This window comes from Gorilla gorilla, chromosome 12 (genome assembly GCF_029281585.2).
Source record: "Gorilla gorilla gorilla isolate KB3781 chromosome 12, NHGRI_mGorGor1-v2.1_pri, whole genome shotgun sequence".
In the NCBI taxonomy this organism is placed as follows: Eukaryota; Metazoa; Chordata; class Mammalia; order Primates; family Hominidae; genus Gorilla; species Gorilla gorilla.
This window is the reverse complement of record NC_073236.2, coordinates 71,295,051-71,302,058: the sequence shown is the minus strand read 5'-3', so window position 1 is coordinate 71,302,058 and position 7,008 is coordinate 71,295,051. Positions and strand designations below refer to the sequence as shown.

The window sequence follows — 7,008 nt, the reverse complement described above, 5'->3', positions numbered from 1 at the left end:
TGGTCGCACCTGATGTCACCTTTTCCTTTTTTTTTGAGACGGAGTCTGGCTCTGTCACCCAGGCTGGAGTGCAGTGGCGCGATCTCGGCTCACTGCAAGCTCCGCCTCCCGGGTTCACGCCATTCTCCTGCCTCAGCCTCTTGAGCAGCTGGGACTACAGGCGCCCGCCACCACGCCCGGCTAATTTTTTGTATTTTTTTTAGTAGAGACGGGGTTTAACCGTGTTAGCCAGGATGGTCTCAATGTCCTGACCTCGTGATCTGCCCGCCTCGGCCTCCCAAAGTGCTGGGATTACAGGCATGAGCCAAAACGCCCGGCCACCTTTTCCTTTTTGAAGGGAGATGCCAGGATGCAGGGGGAACAAGTGAAAACTACTTTTCCTGTTTCGAGGGTGTGGGGCACCACCGACAGCCAAGATCGGCAACGCCAGGCTGACTCCCCCGGCCTTATCTTCTTGGCCTGCCCATTGGCCCAGGTGGGGGACTCAACTGCCCTGCTGCTTCTTCAGCTGCTGCTGCAGTCTCTCCTCTTTCTTCTTCAGGTAGAAGGTTATGTTGTCAAAGTTGGCCTTGTAGAGACTGCTAAAGCTGGGGTTCACGCAGGCAGAGCCTTCCAGCATGGCCCAGTTCCCACAAAGAACACTGGAGACTTTCTTTAACATGGCACTTTCAGGAACAGACTGCCACTGGCCACCCACAGGCCTGCAGAGCACCAGTGGAGGGGGGCTTCCAGGCAGTCCTGGAGCACCGACAGCCCCTCAAAAGCTACATCCCACACTCGATGCTGGAATGACAGCTGCTGCCTGTACACCAGCTTCTGTCTACCGGCGTGAAACTGGAAGATGTATCCCACAGCAATGCAGGTGCTCAGAAGCACCACCCGGTTCTCCTGGCACCAGAACACAATCCTGGACGCGGCAAACCTCTGGGGGGACCTGGAGGTCTGCGGACTCTTGGAGACTGTGGAGGTGACAGCAGTGCAGTTGGCGGCCGCTTCTGTACTCCCAGAGCCTCAGGGTGCAGTCCCCGGAGGAGGATGGAAGCAACTCAGGCTGAGTGGGCAACATGGAGATGTAGTTCACAAACTCTGTGTGCCCGAGGCAGGAGGACTCAATGCTGCGGGGCATGGCGGCCCTGCTGACCTGGATCTTCTCGTCCCGGTCCGCAGTGAGGACGAAGTGGTCATCAGGATGCACAGCCTCGTCTAATAGCATGGACAGAAAGGTGCCGCAGCTCCAGTCGGCAGCATCCGTGTGGCTCCAGCACCGAAGAGGAGACGTCTCCAGACTTGTCAGCCACCAAGACCTTCTCTTCGGAGGCTGTGAAGGTCAGGTCCGTACACCTCCTTGTCATGGTCCTGACACTCAGACATTGCCATGGTTTTGTACAGAAAAGAATCAGACACTTACTGTCATCGGTTAAAGCAAAACAGCTGCCAGACTTGGAGAAGGTGGACCGAGAATTGCACCGCTCCCCTGAACCAAGGTCGGCTCGTCCTCCCCTTTATTTTCTTGTGACTTGTTTTCAAGCACTGCAGTCATAGATGAAGAGGCTGTCATCGTCACTGCTTGCAGTGGAGGTGGTCTGGAACCGGCTGCTCCCCTGCACCACCAGCTTCTGCCCGCACAACGCCAGCCCCGCAGAGTCTGCCTTGTGCCTACCCGCCTCGCTGCCATGCATATTTCCCCACCCAGCACATTTTTAACTTATTTCAATAGTTTTGGGGGAACAGGTGGGTTTTGGTTACATGGATAAGTTCTTTAGTGGTAATTACTGAGATTTTGGAGCACCCAATCATCTGAGCAGTGTATGGTGAACCCAATGTGTAGCCTTTTATCTCTTGCCCACACTTTCCCATTCCCCTCGGGTCCCCAAAGTCCATTATATTATTCTTTGAGTCTTCATAGCTTAAGCTCCCCCTCATAAGACAGAACATACAATGTTTGGTTTTCCATTCTTGAGTTATTTCACCCAGAATAATGGTCTCCGACTCCATCCAGGATCCAGGATGCTCCAAATGCCATTATTTTGTTCCTTTGTATGGCTGAGTAGTATTCCATGGTGTGGATATATATATACCATGTAATATATATATACCATTTAATATATATACACCCCAGTTTTTTATATATTATATAGAATATATTCTATATATTCTATATAATATATATTTTATAATATATATTATTTATACATTTTTATATACGTATATTATTTATATATTTATATATAATTTATATAATTTATGTATAATTTATATATAATTTATATAAATTATATATATAATTTATATAATTTATATATATAATTCATGTATAATTTATATAATTTATATATAATTTATATTATATATATAACTTGTATATAATTTATATATATAGTTTATATATATAATTTGTATATAATTTATATAATTTATATATATAATTTATATTATATATAACTTGTATATAATTTATATATATAATTTATATATAATTTATATATATAATTTATATAATTTATATATATAATTTATATATATAATTTATATATAATTTATATATATAATTTATATAATTTATATATATAATTTATATATTTATAATTTATATATAATTTATATATAATTTATATATTTATAATTTATATATTTATATAATTTATATATAATTATTTATATATTTATATAATTTATATATTTATATAATTTATATATAATTATTTATATATTTATATAATTTATATATAATTATTTATATATTTATATATAATTATATATAATTATATATTTATATATAATTATATATAATTATATATAATTATATATTTATATATAATTATATATAATTGTATATTTATATATAATTTATATATTATTTATATATTTATATATAATTTATATATTTATATATTTATATATAATTTATATATATTTATATATAATTTATAAATAAAATATATAATATATATTATAATAGATAAAATATATACTATATATTATATATGTTTTATATTATATTTAATATTATATATATAATTTTTTATCATATATAATATACATTATATATATAATTTTATATCTATATATATAATATATATTATATATAATATATTATATATATAAAATATAATATATTATATATATAAAATATAATATATTATATATTATATAAAATATAATATATTATATATTATATAAAATATAATATATTATATATTATATAAAATATATATTATATATAAAATATATAAAATATATATTATATATAATATATAAAATATATAAAATATATATTATATATAATATATAAATATATATTATATATAATATGTATAAAATATATATTTATATATTATATATAAAATATATATTATATTATATATTATATATTGTATAATATATTATATATTATATATAATACATAATATATATTATATATAATATATAATATATATTATATAATATATATTATATAATATATAATATATATTATATAATATATAATATATAATATGTATAATATTATATAATATATAATATATAATATACAATATATATGTAATATATAATATATAATATAATATATATTATATATATTATATATTATATAATATATATAATATATATTATATTATATATTATATATTATATATTATATATTATATAATATATATAATATATATTATATATTATATATTATATAATATATATAATATATATTATATATATTATATATATTATATAATATATAATATATATTATATATTATATATATTATATATAATATATATTATATATTATATATTATATATATAAATATACATATTATAGATATATATTCTTTATCCACTCTTCTTGGTTGATGGACATTTAGATGTTTTTTTAAAATGTAGTATAAACCAGTAGTTCCTAACAGGAGGGATTTTCCCCCAGGAGACATTTGGCAATGTCTGGAGACATTTTTGGTTGCCAGCACTTGGGAAGTGGTGCTACTGCCATCTAATGAATAGAGGCCAGGGATGCTGCTAAACATTCTACAGTGTATACGACAGCACCCCTGCCCCTCCCCCAAACAAAGAATTATCCAGCCCAGAATGTTAATAGTGATAAAGTTTAGGGACCTGGTGTAGACAGAGATAAAGCAAACGTGGTTAAAGTTAACAATTGGTTAATCTAGTTGATGATGCCATATTCTAGACTTTGAAATTTTCTGTAAGAGTGAAAACTTTCAAAATAAAACATTTAGGGAGAAAGCACGTTTAAAAATATATAATCAAAGTCTGAGAGAGAAAAAAAAAAGTTGAACTGATGAAAAAAGTAGGCCATACACAGGAAAACAATGGTAAAAGCAGTCCTTTTTATTTTCTTCACTAACCAATGAGAATAAAGACAGGAAATCGTGCTCAATCTACTTGTTAGGCAACAAAAAACACAACCACCGCAATAAGTGGGGGAGATTCTCACGTGTGATTTTTAGAAAGCTTCTTTTATGGTTTTACATATTTTCTATCAGGCTTTCATTGTGTGACAAATGGACTGTATAATTTTGTCATATTAAAAGTAAATCAAAATGAGCAAACTGGGAAACCAGCAGCTGGGTTTTTTTCCCCTACAAGGCACAGAAGACCCATAGCAGAAAACTAGGCCTCAGAAAATGATTATTAAAAATTTCTTTTGGGCCAGAACAGTGGTTCATGCTTGTAATTCCAGCACTTTGGGAGGTTGAGGTGAGAGGATTGCTTGAGCTCAGGAGTTTGAGGCCAGCCTGGGCAACATAGTGAGACCCAGTCTCTAAAAATAAATAACTAAATTAATTAATTAAGAAAAATTTTTTTTCTTGACCAGTTAATGTTTATGATAATACAGTATGATTGGTGTGGTACTTGTAAAACTGCAGTTTTATCTTTTTTTATTTCCATCCGGCCCTGACTGGGTAAGGACAAGGAGGTATTGGAAAATGCAAACGGGTTCATGAAAAAAGTCAGTTTTACTTGTGGTAGAACTGAATATAAGGTTGTCAAGGTTTTATTAGAAACCCAACCTGCATGCCTTGTTTATTATCTTCTTCTGTCTCAGCTGTTCTTTATAGTTTTTACTCTTTCTTCCTTTTCCAGCATTATTTTATTGTGTAGAGTAATACTAGAATGGGTTGGTTTTTTTTGGTAATACATTCCGCTGTATTTTCCATGCCCAGTAATTCTTATTTCTCTGCAGCTCTCTGCCTGGAAAGACAGGCATCCAGTGCTTTGTGGGTCTGGTAGGTACAGCCGAGAATAAAGAAGTCAGAACTCAGCTTTGAATTTCAAAAGACTCTTTTCAAGCATAGAAGACTCAGAAGTCTTAACTGCTAGGCTTTCAACTGAGAAATGAAAATAAAATCCAAAGGTCCCCCCTGCAACTGACTAAAAGGACTCCCCTCTTGGCTAAGGAGATCCTAGAGAAATCTTAAAAGCTGAATTCCCAGCCATGATGGATTGGGAGGTCAGACATGTCCTGTTATACTCCCTCCCTTGCTACTTGCCATTATACTTCCATTCCTAAGTGTTAAACAGAAACAGGCCCTTTCTGAAGACTTGCCGGACTCTTCTTCCTTTTTGCAGTTTGACACAACAACTGACCATCATTCCTTCCTGATAAGAGGCCACTAACCATGGACTGGTTCTGGCCGGTTTACAGAAGCTGCACACAGGATGCTTCTGTGTCCTCTGTTTCAGCTTTTGACGTATAGAGCCTAATTTTAATACATTTAAATGTTAAGTTTCCACCCTAAAGTGAACATAGGATGTAGGTAACATACATGTTAGCTTACTATGCATGAGTGCACTCCCCTTTTGTGAATATTCATAGCTCCTCCTATAGCCTGTTAAATGTATATACTTAGCTGACCCTTTCAGCCTAAATTCCTGTCTTACCCTTCCCTCCCTAGAAGTACCTGCTTCTGGTTTCTGCCAGAAGCTACCCTTCCCAGGCTGTGGGATGGCCAGCCTGCAGGCTGCAACCCTTGATAAGAAACAAAGCTCTCCTTTCCACATTCATGAACCTCGTGATTCTTCAGTTGGCACAACAAAATGATAGAGGCACTTGAGGAGGAAAAAGGTCTTTTTAATTCCAAATTATTCCCTTTAGAGAATCTAGAACAGTATTTATTAAATGAACTACCAGATATAGGAAGGAAGAAAAAGATAGGATATGAATGAAGTGCAGTACAGCATTCCCACCCCAAAAGGGATTGAGAAGTTTGCCAGTTGGCGTGAAGAAGAGAATCCAAGAAGAGTAAAGGAGGGTTACATGAGGCATTTCCAAGAGGTCCTACCTCCACCTTCCTCCAGTGTTGAAAGCCACAAACACATTTGATGATTTCGTGACAGAACGGACTTCTGCTGTATGTTCCACCTGGAAACGGTGGGACAAATAGGACATGCTATTTGTTTTAGGTGTGTGTCAATCACAGTAGAGTGGAAATGGGGTATGCTGTAGAGTGTTTAGGCAGAGTGGGCCTGAGAGGAGATTGAGTTACCCTACAATATCACCACTTGGTCAACTCCTATTTCTTTTCCGTGAGCAGTGTGGAATTGGGAGGGGAATGAGACACACTATAAAATTTAATCTTGCCCATTAAAAGTACAGTCATCCCTTGGTATCTGCCAAAATTTGCAGATGCTCAAGTCCCTTATATAAAATTGTGCAATATTTGCACACAACCTGTGCACATCTTTCCATATACTTTAAATCATTTCTAAATTACTTATAATACTAATGCAATGTAAATGCTATGTAGTTATTATACTGTATTGCTTTTTATATTATTTTTTATTGTTGTATTTCCATTTGTTTTTATTTTTCCTGGTATTTTTGACCCGTGGTTGCATATGTGGATGCAGAACACATGGGTTCAGAGGGACAACCATACTCCAGTCATTTCCACATTAACTCAGGCTCAGCACGTTACTCAGTCTTTCAGGGTTAGAGCTGCCAGAGAAAATACAAGATGCTCAGTTAAATTTAAATTTCAGATAAAAATGAATT

The 7,008-nt window shown here is 34.3% G+C and overlaps 1 pseudogene; it reads right to left on the bottom strand.

Annotated features, from left to right (window-relative positions):
• Window positions 1-291: 291 nt before the first annotated feature.
• LOC101126942 (tRNA (guanine-N(7)-)-methyltransferase non-catalytic subunit WDR4-like) lies at window positions 292-1,679 on the bottom strand (annotated as a pseudogene).
• Window positions 1,680-7,008: the final 5,329 nt, after the last annotated feature.